The sequence below is a fragment of the Cannabis sativa genome, chromosome 1 (genome assembly GCF_029168945.1).
Source record: "Cannabis sativa cultivar Pink pepper isolate KNU-18-1 chromosome 1, ASM2916894v1, whole genome shotgun sequence".
NCBI lineage: Eukaryota > Viridiplantae > Streptophyta > Magnoliopsida > Rosales > Cannabaceae > Cannabis > Cannabis sativa.
The window spans coordinates 630,469-647,577 of record NC_083601.1 but is presented as its reverse complement, the minus strand read 5'-3'; the positions used below and the strand labels follow the sequence as shown (position 1 = coordinate 647,577).

The 17,109-nt window shown below is 31.9% G+C and overlaps 1 pseudogene; it reads right to left on the bottom strand.

Moving 5' to 3' along the window:
- Positions 1-1,599: 1,599 nt before the first annotated feature.
- LOC115706150 (uncharacterized) lies at positions 1,600-5,222 on the bottom strand (annotated as a pseudogene).
- Between the last annotated feature and the right edge of the window lie 11,887 nt (positions 5,223-17,109).

Here is a 17,109-nt window from a genome sequence, read left to right as displayed (position 1 = left end):
ATCACAAAATGAAAGTAAACTTTTTGTTTTTAAAAATTTTGATTTTAAAAAATAAAAATGCATTCTGTAACCACTTTTATTTTTTAATTTTAAAAATAGAAAACAAAAGTGTGTTCTGTAAAATTCATTTTTATTTTTATTTTTTAATTTTAGTTACGTCGGGTCTAGGTCCAAGGTCGGATTTGGGTTCAAATCAGAGGTCGGGTTCAGCGCCAGGGCCGTGGGGGGATTTAGGTCCGGGTCTGATCGAAATCCAAGATATTGATTAAGAAAAAAAATTGTTTAAAAAATATTGAAAGTGATTTTTTTTTTGTTTTTAAAATTTTGATTCTCAATTAAAAAATTGAAAAGTAAAACAGTTTTATAGAACATGTTTTTGAAAAATATTTTTACTTTTTCAATTTTAGAAACAGAAAACTGATTAAAAAAGTGTTACCAAACGACACCATAATTAAATGTTAAAAAATATAAAATTTAAGTGATTTTGCCAAAAAAAAAAAAAACTAATAAAGTAAAAAGGTTTGTTGTGATCCATAAATGTGGTGGGCATATCATATGTTATTACTCATAAACTCATAATAATTAATAAATACATTGTACGACGAACTAAAGGAAAGAAAGCTCCCAAGTTGACATGTTTTGTAAATGAGATACCACCTTTAATATCTACCACTACTACATAACCTACCTATATATCTATATACACGTACTGCATAGAAAATAATGAGGCAGCGATGAATACCGTTCAAATTAAATATTTTTCTACATTAGGTCAGTGTGACAGCTACGTATGCTATAACCTAATTATTAATTTAATAAACTAAAATTATGCCATTTTCATTTTCTAATTATTCAACTAACTATATTAATTAATTAATATACATTAAGAATGTATATTGGCCTGTTGCTTTAGTTATAGACTGTATATGTTAAGATATAAGTCAAACCCTTTGTCCAATGAATTATGAATTTAACGTTTGTCATTTTCCACTTGGTACTTGGTTTTAATAAAACCATCAACTTTATTTACATGTGAAACAAAAGAGTACGATACTATAAATTGGTAGGTGCATTGTATGTGTTCTGGATAAGTGTCATAGTTTTTACTCTTTAAGCATAGAGATCTCCACTTGATTTATTAATATACTACACTATTTATAATGTTGATTAAAATAATTAAAAACTGTAATATCAGGTGTTGAAATAAGTTAAGTTATAAGACGAGTTTGTAACTTAAGAAAATATTATAACGCATGCCATGCCATGCCATGCCATATAAGCAGGTATAATTGATATAGAATATTTGTGTAACAACTCAATTTCTAAGTTATTTTGAAGGACTTTGAGGGCTTCAATAAATGAGCTAAAATAGTTTAATTTTCAAATTATAAAGAAAAGTTTGTATTCCTCAATCATACCCTTGAGTAATTTATTTTTGTATTTTTTTCAGCATAAACTTACTAATTCTTCCACACTTATATTGTTACAAATATTCATTTATATGATTTTTTTTATTATTATTTTTAACATATATGAAATACTTACAACTCACAAATATTTATTCTAAGGGAATTATTTTTTCAAATTTGTTTTCTTAACTCATACATAACCATATTTTTTTCAACAAAATTCTCACACTATTACAAACACATAAATCATTCATATACTATGGTGTAAAAAAATGATAAATAAGGAAAAAAAATTAGGCTCAAAGGTTATTGAATAGGGTCAAAAAGAAAACGAGATTTTAACATTTAGGTTCAAATTGGGTCAAAGTAGAGAATTCACAAATAGGGTAGACTTGAAAAGCTCAATCGATCCAAAAATTGCCTATATCATATCTCAAAATCATATGTAATTTATCAATTTTATCTCAAATGATTATCAAACAAGTTCTAGAGCGATTGGAATTTTAATCAAAAGTCAAACATGCATTCATCTTTCCAAATATTAACAAATATGATAATTCAACTGATGTGTAAAAGTTTTTTAAAAAAATCAAGCTTGAGCAGTAATTAATCATAAGTTAAACACACAAATTATGAGAATCTATCATTTTTCGCATAATTATAACTATCACACAATCAAGAATTTTATCATCAACAAAATCATTTTACACAAGACCATGCATAAGACATCAAAGTAAAATCACACATCAAACAAGAGCAATCATTGTTAACAAAATTTCACCAAACCCATGCTCACTAAAATTTTTAAAAAAAATAATATAAACTATAAAAAACGATTAAAAAGAATATATAACTAAAAAACTAAGAAAAAAAATTGGATAGACACGACAGTTAATCTTCCCCCACACATAATATAAGCATTGTTTTCAAGGTTCAATTAAATAAAATCAATGCAAAATAAAAAGAAAAGGGTAAGAAAAACTCCTGTAAAATTGCTTTGTTTAACGTTGTTAGCTAGACTGAATGTTGTCTTCATTTGGTCTTCATGTTAGGTCTTTTAACAAAGACTCATTCCTTATGTACCTATCAATGAAATCTAACACAATGAATTTAATTACTTCACCATCAAATTCTATTGTAAGTATCCATATTTTCATATCCAACTTCTTAGTAGTGAGTAAGAAGGGCCTCCCAAATAAAGTTGATGTAGGATTGGGATCACCCTCATCTTTCATCTCAATTATGTAAGAATCACTTGGAGTGACAAGTACATTAGACTGCACAAAAATATCTTCAACTATCCCTAAAGGGTAAGAAGTATTATGATTAGTCAATTGAATCAAAACATGAGTTTCTCTTAACGAACTAAGATTTAAAGAAGTAAAATTGGAATGAGACATAATATTAATAATTGCTCCTAAATCTATCATGCAATGATCAAACCTAGTTTTACTAATTATGCATTGAATTGTACTTGTCTTAGGCAACAACTTTCTTTGGAGAATTACAGAAACATTCTCCCCCACACTTATTTTCTCATTACCCCTCAACTTACGCTTATTGATGCAAAGCTCCTTCAAAAACTTGGCATATCGTGGTACTTGTTTAATGGCATCAAGAAGAGGAATGTTCACTTCCACCTTGCAGAATATCTCAAGAATTTCCTTGTCAACTTCTTCCTTTTTAGTCTTCTTCAATCTGCTTGGGAAAGGTGGTGGTGTGACAAAGGTAGGCTTTGGTGGGACATGATTGTTTGGCTTGGGTGCCTCTATTTCATCATCTGAGCTATCATCTTGTGGTTTGGGTGGCACTGGTTTTGGCTTTGGGATGATAGGTGGGTCATATTGTTTACCACTTCTCAAGGTCACTACACTAGCATTCTCCTTAGGATTCTTCTTAGGTTGGGAGGGCAGTTGAGTGTAAAACTGAGCTTGCAATCGATTATAAGATTCTGAGAGTTGGCCCACTTGATTCTCTAAAGTTTTAAATGCGACTTCAGTTGTTTGCTAGATACTTAAAGAACTAGCAACCATGGTATTAATAAGTTCTTCAGTGGTAGGGTTGGGAGTTGTTGGTGGGGCAGCTTGTGGTGCTTGATTCTGCCTTGCAGGTGGCCACTATTGATAATTGAAACTAGGTTTTGTAGGTGCAGGTTGCTAGAAATTTTGTTGATTTTTGTAGCGAAGATTCGAATGATTCTGCCAATTAGCTCTATAAGTTTGTGAGTGTGGGTCATAAAGCTGGCTTAATTAACCAGGAAAATTACCTACATCGTTCATATCTCCAGTCTCCTCTTTAAACAGTGTAGGACAGGTATTAGTAGCATGTCCCACAGTTTGACAAATTCGACATGGCCTCACCTGCTGGCCTAAAGCAAGTTATTGTACAACAGAGGTTAACTGAACTATTTGCTAACTAAGTTGGTTTTTAATGGGTTTGCTCACTTTATTAACCTGTCGTGATGTTGAGGGAGGCACTCGAAGAATGCCAAACTGCTGTGAATTGGCAACCATGTTTGAGATTAGATTTCTAGCTTCTGTAGGGGTCTTATCTACCAATACTCCTCCACTGGCTGCATCTATCATACTCCTTTCAAAAGGTAAGAGACCTTCATAAAAGTTAGGGGTATTTACGGATTGATTTGGTTCAAATTTTCAATTTTTTCAAACCAAACCACTATTACAGTTTTTCAAAAATTCAAAACCAAACCAAACCAATAAAATGATCAAACCAAACCAAACCAAATCACTCAAAAACGGATTGGTTTGGTTCAAACTATGGTTTGTATTTCATAGTTGTTCTAATTTTTTTTTACAATAGTTGTTCATTTTTTGATATTTTTTTTTTACTTTTTCAATAAGGTTATAATACATAAGTAACAATAAAGAATTATTATCATAACATTATAAACTCAATATCAACATTCTTTTTAAAGTTGTTTCCAAATATCAATATTTTGTCCAAAAAAATATATTAAGTATATGTATAATAATTATACGGATTTATTTGGTTTGAACTGCTATCGTGATTTCTAAAATCGTGACCGAACTAAAATTTTTAAAATAGTCTGGATTGATTAAATAATTCACATCAGATTCATTTGGTTCAGTCTCAAATGGTTTGGTCCGGATTGGTTGGGGTTTGAAACCACAGATTGCAGATTATATGAACACCCTTAATAAAAGTATTAGATTAGGAGTTGTTCACTGATCTGGTGATGAGGAAAACTATCACAAAACCTCTTAAACTTTTCTCAATATTCATAAAGTGACTCTCCAGTATCTTGCCGAATTCCACAAATTTCTACTCTGATGCTTCCAACTTTAGAGGCTGGGAAGTATCGATCCAAGAAAATAGTCTTCATGTCATTCCATGTCTCAATGTACCAGGTGGTAGATAATACAATCACTCCTTAGCAGCATCTTTCAAGGAGAAAGGGAAAGCCTGGTGCTTGATTTGCTCTTCAGTTATTGATGTAAGTTTCATACTAGAGCAGACAATATGAAACTCCTTCAGATTGTTGGGGTCTTCACTAAGAAATCCATGAAAAGCTGGTAGCAAGTGGATGAGGTTGGATTTCAGTTCAAAGTTGATATCCAAGGGTGGATAATGGATGCACCGTGGTTGTTGGCCAAGATTTGGCACGACCAACTCTTTCAACGTCCTATTTTGAGCCATGGTCTTGTGAGACTTGATCGAGTCATCAGCATCAGACTTGTGATCAGCTGATAATGGCTCTTTGACAGGACCAAGAGGTTGAAAGAAAGGATTCGGTGATATCCTTTGATAAGCGAGAAGCAGACAATAACTCAAGATATTATTTTACCCTTGATAGTCTCTCTTGAGTATCGTCTTCACTAGACATGTACACCTGAGATTGCCAAAGTGAAAACAAGTTAGTAAGACAAAAATATTAAATATGAATAATAAAATAAAACAATAGTCCCCGATAATGGCGCCAAAAATTTGATGTGTGTCGTATACCGTATTAAATTTACTAATATTTTAATTCTAATACCTCCAACTATTTTTAGTATAATTGTAAGTAAGGGTCGATCCCACGAGAACTATGTTTATTCAATTACTTAAAATTTAGTAACCAAGGTTAGCAAAGGGGGGTTTATGTTTAGAATAAAATAGCATAAATAAAAATAAAAACAAATTAAAATTGAGACTACGATATGAGATAAATAGTTAAAGGTTATTCTCCACCCTCAACAATCATTCTTAATTCCTATTAATGAATGTAATTTTAATTTCTAATCAAATTATTAATCTCACAGATAACGCTGAAGAAGTCAATTATCACAATCTCCCTATTACATATAATCAAGGCAAAGTACTCAATAATTAACTCTTTTATCTAAGCAGTAAATCTACGAAGCATGCAATTTATTTAATTTAGATAAAGCTTTGAGATTTATAGAGATAGATTAATCTAGGTAATAAATTAATGAAGCATATAATTTATTTAACCTAGGTTCTATTCTTCATCACAGTTAAAAATACCTTTAACAATATTAGAAATCGCAATTTATCACAAACACTTAGAATCCTACACTATTAGGTGAATAGTAATCCTAAGATGATGGTAGATTAAAGTAAAACCTAATTTAGTAGCCATCTACACACGATTAAAACAAAAATCATGACATTGAACATAGAAGAATAAAAACAATTTGATATAATAGAAACTAGAAATTAACATTCACTAATTAAATTAAAAACTTGTGTCTCGGGTTTTGAAATGACCCTTAACTAAAAGAAAACTACTTGGAACTAGACATTATAATAAAAATTATAATAAATAGTAAGAGTTTAAGGAGAAGAAAAGAACTATGATGAAGAACACTTTGAAGCCGCAATCTCTATCTCTTCCTTGCTCTCTCTCTAAGTTTCTCTCTCAATTTGGTAGCACTAGGGTCCTCAAATTCGTAGCCTAAAATGTTCTATTTATAGTGCTTGAAAATATCCTACTAAAAAAGATATCTCCCTTTAAAAAAAGATCAAATTTTTGTAATTTCCCAGTATTTGCTTCCTTGCCGCGGCCACGAGCAGCCTCGCCGCGGCAAGCCAATCTGTGGTCGCGGTGAGCAGAGCTAAAACTCTATCTTTTTTTTTTCTTTTTTGCTTGCTTCCATCCTTCGCTGCAGCGACAATCCACATGTTTTTCCTCTTCATGGACTTTCAAAACTCCTAAAAAATGTTGTTTTGGCATGTCATTATTGGATTTTGTGCCCTAAATAAAACTCAATTCAATATAATCAGATTTACTAGTTAATAAAGAACAGAAATAACATTTTATGTTGTATGGTTCACATGATTTATTTCATGATTGTTTAATGTATAAATTCTATTAGGTCCAGAACATATGTATTTGTTCGTGATTATAGTGTTGTTAGCACAATGGAATATAATCATGATTATATGTTCGAAAGTTTAATTCCCTGATTTGTTAGTTCACTGGTTGATCCTAGATCAAATGATCTTAATCCTGTCATGGTTAGGTTCGATCTCAAGAGTATTATACATGTTCTTTGATTTGTTAGTTAAGCCTACTTTTTGGTTAGGGTGATACGTACATTTTGGGAACATGGTAGTGCAATTGAGTGGGAGCGCTAATCATAAATATAGAATCTATAGCTTCTATAGGTATTTAGAAGTGAAACGATGATTTCATTTGAGCTTGCTAAATAGAGATAAATGATAGAATGTTCATTTTAGTGACTATATTAATTCACTATAATATCATTTATAGGTGGCAAGTGTTTTAAGGATAAAATTCATTAAAAGGGTGTAACGGTAATTTTATCCCTATGCACTGTAGATCATCTATAGAGGATCATTGATTATTGGGATTATAACAATGGATAATTTATAGCGTATCTATATCGTGGAACATATAGAGCGTTCTATATGACTGAGAGTGCAATTCCAAGTTCTATGCGTGGATGCAACAAGGAATTAATAAGTTAATGAAATTACCTTGTAAGTTCTGGGTCTGCTTATTGGAACATATAGAGCGTATCTATATCGTGGAACATATAATGGGATTATAACAATGGATAATTTATAGCGTATCTATATCGTGGAACATATAGAGCGTTCTATATGACTGAGAGTGCAATTCCAAGTTCTATGCGTGGATGCAACAAGGAATTAATAAGTTAATGAAATTACCTTGTAAGTTCTGGGTCTGCTTATTGGAAGCTCGGTTATATAGGCCCATAGATCCCATACTAGTTGAGACCATACTTCTTGTAAGACTCAGTTAATTGATTTTAGTTAATCAATTATAATTCTAAAATTAGACTATGTCTAGTTTATGAATTTTCACTAAGTAAGGACAAAAATGTGAAGAAAAGAGATTTTAGGTTTTATTTATTAATTAAGAGACTTTGATTAGTCTAATTAATAAATATATTAAATGACAATATTATTTAATAATTAATTTTTAGTTATTAAATAATTGGAATTGGCATTTAAGTGGTTAAATTGGAAAATTGGTATTTTGAGAAAATGAGGTGGGAAAATGACAAAATGACAAAATTGCAAAGTGGGGCCCAATCCACATCCTAAGGCCAGCCACTTAGTGTTGATTTTACCATTTAGTTTTCTATTATTTTAATGCTAATTAAATCTAACCTAAACCTAGGTGGTTACCTATAAATAGATAGTGATGGCTCACACTTAAAGATAGATGAAATTTCTTACCTCCAGGAAAAAGTTGAGCCTCCTATTCTATACCATAGCCGAAACCACATTCCTCTCTTTTCTTCTTAAAATTATCATACCTTGAGTGATTGAGTGAGTGCCCACACACATCAAGTGGTATCTCAATCATAGTGTGGAAGATTGTGAAGAATCTAATCAACAAGAAGGAGAATCAGGCTCAATCATAGTGTGTAAGACTGTAAGAGATTCCAAACAATAAGAAGGAGAATCAGCATCAAAGGAAGGAGAGAAAGAGATCCAGGTTCAGATCTTGATTATGTTATGCTACAGAAAGGAATCAAGGGCTAGAGATCTGAACGGAAGGAGTCATTATATTCCGCTGCACCCAATATAAGGTTTCCTAAACTTTATGTGTTTATTTCATTGTTTTAGAAATTTATATTAGGATGTTAATGAAACATACTTGTTAGTAAATCTAGATCCTGGTAAAATATTTCCAACAACTGGCCTCAGAGCCATGGTAATGATTTACTTTCATGAAATATGAATTAAAACGATGATTTGTATTAATTTGGATGGCTTCATGTGGTTTATGTGCTTATGTGATGAATGTATGTGTTTTACAAAAAAATTTCCACGAAAAAATTTTATTTTGTTTCTGAAAATATTTTATTTGGATTCCTTGTGAAAAATTAAGCAATTTTGTTTTTTTTACAGAACTCAATTCCGATAAAAATTGCAAAAATTATGAATTTTGAAAATTTTGGATGCATGGTTGTCGAGTGGGTGCATCGAGTGCACTAGGCACTCGGACAAGGAAGCCCATCCGTGCGCGTCCTTCAGACAGGAATTGTCTGAAGCCTCGGTCACGCATGCTGAACACGCCCGTGTGACCCTGCTGTCCGCCCACGAAGACCCTGCAAGCGCCAAAATTTCTCGCCCATGTCCCTCCTTCCGCGCACGCGTCTCTGGGATTTGCAGCTTCCTGGGGCTGCACGTGCAGCCTACTGGGCTGCCTACACCCAAAAACCCAAATTTTGTGAGATTTTTCCCCAAAATTCGATTTTTCTAATTTTCAAACCCCAAATTAAAATAAAATATTATTTTTTAAATTAATAATATTTATTTTTCAATAGATTATTCCAAAATGATGAAAAATACTAAAATTACTAAGTAACAACATCCTCTAACTATGGAGAAATCAATAATTTTAGAGACTAAAAGGCTCTTATCAACGAATAACCCCACCTAGTCTGACATATCTTCTACCTTGAACCACTACAACATCATTGGCCAGAGTAAAACCAGATGACGACAGCAGCTGTTGGGTTTTATGCCCTAAAGAAAACTCCATTTCAATGTAATCTATTTTATTTAACATCAATAAAGAAACAGAAGTATTTTTTTCATTCATTTGTGTATGTTTTGGTTCACTTTATCAATTGCTTGTCTATTTGATTTATAAAGTCATCTTAAACCCTTTTCACATACTTGATCTTGTTTATTGTGTTGTCATCACATTGGAAAATAAACATGACTATGTGAATAAAGTTTCCTAGATTTATCAGACACAGGGTTTTACTGATATGATAATCTACAGCAAGAGTTTACTTGCATTTGGAGAAATGCTATGTTCTTTCCAGAACATTGGTTAAAGTAAAGCTCACGTTGGATGCATGGAGTATGCATCGGAAGGGACCGATATTGAACTTTGACTTAGATTTAATTAAACTTACCGTAAAATCTATTCAAGTCAATATCGCCTAGTTGATCCTAGATCAAATGTTCTTAATCCTGTTATGATTAGGCTCAATCTTGAAAGACTATTCGTGTTCTTTGATTTGTTAGTTAAGCCTACTTTTAGGTCAGGGTGATACGTACATTTTGGGAACACGAAAGTGCAATTGAGTGGGAGCGCTAACATAAACATGGAATCTATAGCTTCTATCTGGCGAGTAGTAAGCAAAGGATGATCTCCTTCGAGCTTGACCAAACGAACATAAATAGTGGAGTACTCATTTCACATAAGCTGAAATATCATTTATACGGAGTCAAGTGTTTTAAGGATAAAATACATAGTAGGGTGTTACGGTAATCTAATCCCTTTACAATGTAGATCATTCATATAGAGGATCATTGATCACATTAGGATTATAACAATGGATAACTAATGATGTGTCTATATGGTGGAACATATAGAGCATTCTATATACTGAGAGTGCAATTCTAAGTTCTATGCGTGGATTCAACGAAGAATTAATAAGTTAGTGAATTTTAGTGATAAATTCTTGATCTACTTATTGGAAGCTCGGTTATATAGACCCTGTTGGGTTTTATGCCCTAAATAAAACTCTATTTCAATGTAATCCAGATTATTCAATATCAATAAAGTAACAGAAGTATTTTTTATTCATTTGTGTATGTTTTGGTTCAATTAATCAATTGTTTGTCTATTTGATTTATAAATTCATCGAAACCCCTTTCACATACTTGATCATGTTTATTGTGTTGTCAACACAGTGGAAAGTAAATATGACTATGTGAATAAAGTATTCCTAGATTTATCAGAACACTGGGTTTTACTGATATGACAATCTACAACAGAGTTTACTTGCATTTGGAGAAATGTTATGTTCTTTCCAGAACATAGGTTAAAGTAAAGCTCAGGTTGGATGCATGGAGTATGCATTGGAATGGACCGATATTGAACTTTGAAATAGATTTATGAAACTTACCGTAAATATCTATTCAATTCAATATCATAAGTTGATCCTAGATCACATGATCGAAATCCTGATATGGTTAGGCTCAATCTCGAGAGTGTTATTCGTGTTCTTTGATTTGTTAGTTAAGCCTAATTTTTGGTCAGGGCAATACATACATTTTGGGAACACGGTAGTACGATTGAGTGGGAGCGCTAACATAAATATGGAATCTATAGCTTCTATCTGGCGAATAGTAAGCAAAGGGTGATTTCCTTCGAGCTTAACCAAACGAGATAAATGATTGAGTACTCATTTCACTTAGTTGAAATATCATTTATACAGGGTTAAGTGTTTTAATGATAAAATACATTGTAGGGTGTTACGGTAATTTAGTCCCTTTACAGTGTAAATCATTCATATAGAGGATCATTGATCACATTAGGATTATAACAATGGATAACTAATGATGTGTCTATATGGTGGAACATATAGAGCATTCTATATACTGAGAGTGCAATTCTGAGTTCTATGTGTGGATTCAACGAAGAATTAATAAGTCAGTGAATTTAAGTGGTAAATTCTAGATCTGCTTATTGGAAGCTCGGATATATAGACCCATGGTCCCCCCACTAGTTGAGATAATATTACTTGTAAGGCTCATTTAATTGATTTTAATTAATCAATTATAATTATCAAGATAGACTGTGTCTATTTGAGAATTTATCACTTATTAAGGGCAAAACAGTAAATAGAGATTTTGAAGGGCATATTTATTAATTAGGAAACTTTAATTAGTTTTATTATTAATAAAATAAATGACAATATATTATTTGATAATTAATTTTAATTATTAAATAATTAGATTTGACATTTATGTGGTTGAACAAAGGAATTGACAGTTTTTGACAAAACAGGAAACTATCAATGTAGGAAAAGAAAAGTTGGAAAAGTGGCAAGCCTTGTTTCCACAATGCCTAGGCCGGCCACTTAAGCTTCCTTTTCTCTTTGATTTTTTCAATTTTAAATGTCAATTAATTCAATCATAGCCCTGGGTGGTCTTCTATAAATAGAAGGCAAAGGCTTCAGTTTTCAACAACACATTCACAACATTATTCTGATAGAATTTTCTCTCTGAGCCGCCACCCTCTCTCTCTCTCTCTCTCTCTCTCTCTCTCTATTCCTTCACTGTTTTGAAATCTATAAGTGTTAGAGTAGTGCCCACACACATCAAGTAATACCTCAATCATAGTGAGGAAGGCTGTGTAGAATTCAGAAACAACAAAGAAGGACTATCGGGCTCAGATCTTGATTTTACTCTGCTACAGAAAGGAATCAAGGGTTAGAGATCTGAGTGGGAGGAGACATATATTCCGCTGCACCCAATGTAAGATTTCTGATACTTTTATGTGTTTAATTTTCCATCGTTTTAGAAGTTCTTATTTAGGTTGTTAAATCAACATACTTGTGAGTAGATCTAAGTTCCTGGTAAAATAACTTCCAACAGACCCATGGTCCCCGCACTAGTTGAGATAATATTGTTTGTAAGACTCATGTAATTGGTTTTGATTAATCAATTATAATTCTCAAGTTAGACTATGTCTATTTGTGAAATTTTCACTAAGTAAGGGCGAAATTGTAAAGAAAGAGTTATTAGGGGCATATTTGTTAATTATGATACTTTGTATGGTTCAATTAATAAATATGATAAATGACAATATTATTTAATAATTATTTATAGTTATTAAATAGTTAGAATTGGCATTTAAATGGTTGAATTAGAAAATTGGTGTTTTTGAGAAAATCAGATACAAAAGTGATAAAATTGCAAAATTGCAAAAAGTGAGGCCCAAATCCAATAAGCCATGGCCGGCCACTTTTATAGGAGTTTTACCTCTGATATTTTCATTATTTTAATGCCAAATAATTCAAACCTAACCCTAGTGGAATGCTATAAATAGGTAGTGAAGGCTTCAGGAAAATTACACACATTTTTTTTAGAAAAACCTGAGCCTCTCTCTCTCTACCTTGGCCGCCACTCTCTCTCTCTCTCTTCTTCCTTGAATATTTCGAAACCCCTTAGTGATTAGAGTAGTGCCCACACACAGCAAGCAATACCTCAATCATAGTGAGGAAGATCGTGAAGAAAGATCATCAACAAAAGGAGTTTCAGCATCAAAGATTCAGATAAAGAGATCCAGGTTCAGATCTTGATAATACTCTGCGACAGAAAGGATACAAGGGTTAGAGATCTGAACGGAATGAGTCATTTAATTCCGCTGCACCCAATGTAAGGTTTCCTAAACTTTATATGTGTTTATTTCATCGTTTTAGAAAGTTCATATTTAGGGTGTTAATCAACATACTTGTGAGTAGATCTAAGATCCTGGTAAAATAATTTCCAGCAGTAGCCGCCTTGATGAAGTCTGTAAAACTGGCTCAACAGCCACTTGGAAGAAGCCTCATTGCCTATGATCTTGGAACTCCGACAGTGCAGCAAATGCAAGCTGTGACATGACGTCAACATGAAAAATTGTACCGCCAAACAACACTGAATTTCTGTCGAATTAGACCCACCAAAACATCATCAAAGCATGCTCAAAATCTCCACGAGAAAGCATCTCTGACAAGGTCCGTAACACCTCCGAAACTGGACCACCAAGACATTTACGTAAGCTTGGCCATCGATTATATATGTATAATATTTAGTTGAAAAAAAATATATATTTACATATTTTCTCACAATAATATATATCTCTCATTTATCAATCATTAGATGACATGGAATTTATTAAAATTAAGGCTAATTAAGATTTTTGCTCCCTAAATTTAAACATGTACCAAATCGTACTCCCTTAATTTTTATGGTCGTTAAAAATCTCCCATGAATTTTGAGAATGTTAGATTTAAGGACTTTTGTCTAATTTCATTCAATTTTACTATTTTACTGATTGTTTATGTACTAAACCATGCTCCCCAGACTTTGATATCTACCAAATTATACCATTTTGATTGATAATGCCTTTCTTATATATATATATATATATATATTTATATAAAAGATAATATCAATATCCAACAAAACTAAGTTTTAATCCTATCTATAATTAAGGTACAAATAAAATTAGTAATTTCTATCTTTCAAAATTAAGCTCTAAAAAACTTATTCCCTTTTTTAAATTTCTTTATCTTATTTATTTTATCTCTCTAATTTTCACTTTCACTTTCACAAGAACCAAACAAAAAATACCAGATTTTTTTTTTCTTTCAATTTCTATAATTTTGGTGGTGAGAGTTTTTCCTTTGTTACTACAGAGATTGTTTCTACTTTTGAACGAAATAAAGATAATTTTTTTTTTTACAATTATTATAATAAGAAAGTCATGTTCTGTGAAGTTCTTTCTAACTTCATAGTCTTCACTTTTCATTTAAATTGCTTGTGTGGAAAATAAATAAATTAAATGAAAATTTGATCATTCCTTTGAAAAAAATCATTAGGGGGGAGAGAGGGGGAGAGTCTCCTTTGAAGAAATTCATGAGGGGAGAGTGAGAAAGAGGGTTGGAAATAAATCGAGCTCCATTGTAATGAATATGGACGTCAGAAATGCGCCCATCGAAAGACCTTGTTTTCCTTTCACATATGTGCCTGCATATAACAAATCCAGACAAAAGTCTCAATTCTCACATCATTTAGAAAATGGAGTGGGAACAGATCTTACTGGTGAGCTTGATTTGATTTTACTATTATTTTTATATTTTAAGAGTTTTTCTTTTTGTCAGACACTTTTTCAGAATTTTTCAGATTTTTTTCAGTAGAGCCAAAAAAAAATCATACGTAATGAAGTCCACACTTATAATTATATTCCTAAGACTACTACACCGTTGGATCATCAATCAACGAATAATAAATTGTCCCCACCATAGGAACAGAATTGATGTGCTTATTGTAGATGTATCCTATATAAATATATATATTTCGAGTTATTTGCGGCATAACCTCCTTAAGTGGTCAAGTTTTTGCAACTAATCCCCAATTCTAAAATTTTGGTGGTATAACCTTCCAAACCCAAGTTCTGTTAGCACTTAGCCCTTTCCATCCATTTTTGGCTGTTAACTGCCATGGTGGAATGTCCACGTGTACACAGTGTACACGTGGCACAATTATATTAGTCAACGTAAATAAATATTTAAAAAAATAAAAAATTAATTATTTTAAAAATAAAAAAATTAATTTTTTTTTCTTTAAAAATTAAAAAATTAAAAATTAAAAAAACAATTTTAAAAAAATAAAAATTAAAAAGAAAACCCTAATTCCCTCCCTCTTTCTCTGATCTTCTCGTTCTCTCTCTCTCTCTGCCCTACCCGCCGCCCCTCCTCCGTTTCTTCTTCTTCTTCTTCTTCTTCTTCAACCACCCTCACGAATGGATGTGGTTGATCGTAGGGATGCAGGGCGGTCCCAATGGATGTAGCAGGTACTTCCACAAGAATCACCCCTTACGCTTCCCAAAATCAGAGCCCAATGTCTTCTTCCTTTCCAAGTCCAATCCCTTCATACCAAGTGAGTCCTTCATCTTCTTCGTTGGCTACAATCCCTCTAATCTGATTCCTTATCTACGGAATGCCATTCCTTCATCTCTTCCTCCCTTCGAATTTCAAACAGTGCCCCTGTAACCCCACCTCTGTCGAGGGTGAAGAGTCCGGCGAGGAGTGCTTCCCCAATGTCGGCTTTGCTTAGACGGAGGAAGAACCACCACGCGGCCCCACTGGACCCGTTGATCTCGAGATCTGGGAGCTTGAGGCCTGCCGAGGCCTTGTCGCCGCTTAAGGAAAGGCTTGATGGAACAGACGGTGAAGATTCGAGGATGGAAGGGAGGTGGGGTAACTGGACGGTGAACGGACGGTGAAGATTCGGTCTCTTGCTTCACCTATAAGAGGTCCGATCTGAGGTTGGTTCTTGGGGTTTTGGGTAGGGCAATGAGAGAGAGAGAGAGAGAGAGAGAGAGAGAGAGAGAGAGAGAGAGAGAGAGAGAGAGAGAGAGAGAGAGAGAGAGAGAGAGAGAGAGAGAGAGAGAGAGAGAGAACGATCTGTGAAGAAGAGAAAGAGGGTATTAGATTTTTTTTAATTTTTATTTTTTTTAAAATTATTTTCTTAATTTTTAATTTTTTAAATTTTAAAGAAAAAAGAAATTTTTTATTTTTTATTTTTTATGTTTAAAATAATTAATTTTTTATTTTTTAATTATTTCTTTACGTGGACAAATCAAATTGTGCCACGTGTACACTGTATACACGTGGACATTCCACCATGGCAGTTAACAGCCAAAAATGGATGGAAAGGGCTAACTGCTAACAGAACTTGGGTTTAGGAGGTTTTACCACCAAAATTTTAGAATTTGGGGTTAGTTGCAAAAATCTGGTCACTTAAGGAGGTTATGCCGCAAATAACTCATATATTTCTATTAAAAAGAAATATGTATATATATATATACATTTAATGAAATGTATTGTAAAAGATAATTAGGTTGATGTTACGTGCAACACACGTATAATTAGTTTCTTTTTTAATTAGGTTCAATTATGTGATGTTAAGTACAATACATGTATGTTTAATTTTTTTTAATTAGGTAATGTATTTTTTTTTTAATTTTTAAATGGGGTTTGAGATTTTTGATCTTTAAAAAAAATAATTTAGCTATTGCTACATTAGAGTGTCATTTGGATATGATTACATATACGTATTTTTAAAATTTTTTAAATTTTCTTAATGAGATAACGTATCTGATAATGTATATATTGTAATTTACTGTATTCTTAACCAAAACTCACAAAATCAAATTTGAATGTGTTTATAAATAAACTAGATTCGTAAATTTGATATAAACGTTTTTTATTCCTAAACTTTACGAAAAATATGGTGTGTGAATTAGTTTACTATAACTAAAATGGAAAGCAATCAATTTCTTAGTACAACCATTTCAATTTAAAATATAAAATAAATAATAATAAAGTTAAAAATATAATTAAAAATATTTACAATATTTTAAATTTAAATTTCTTTATATAAAATATTTACATAAATTTTTTTTATTTTAATTTAAAGTTAAACCAATAACTTTAAAAATATGATTAAAAATATCTATAATATTTTAAGTACTTTAAATTTAAATTAAAATTTCTTTATATAAAATATCTATATAATTTTTATTTTTAAATATATATAATAATATTATAAAATTAATAAATAATATTTTGTTAATTAATGAGATATTCCGTTAAAATTAACGTAATAATAAAAAATGTGTTGTTAAACCAAAAATTTTGTT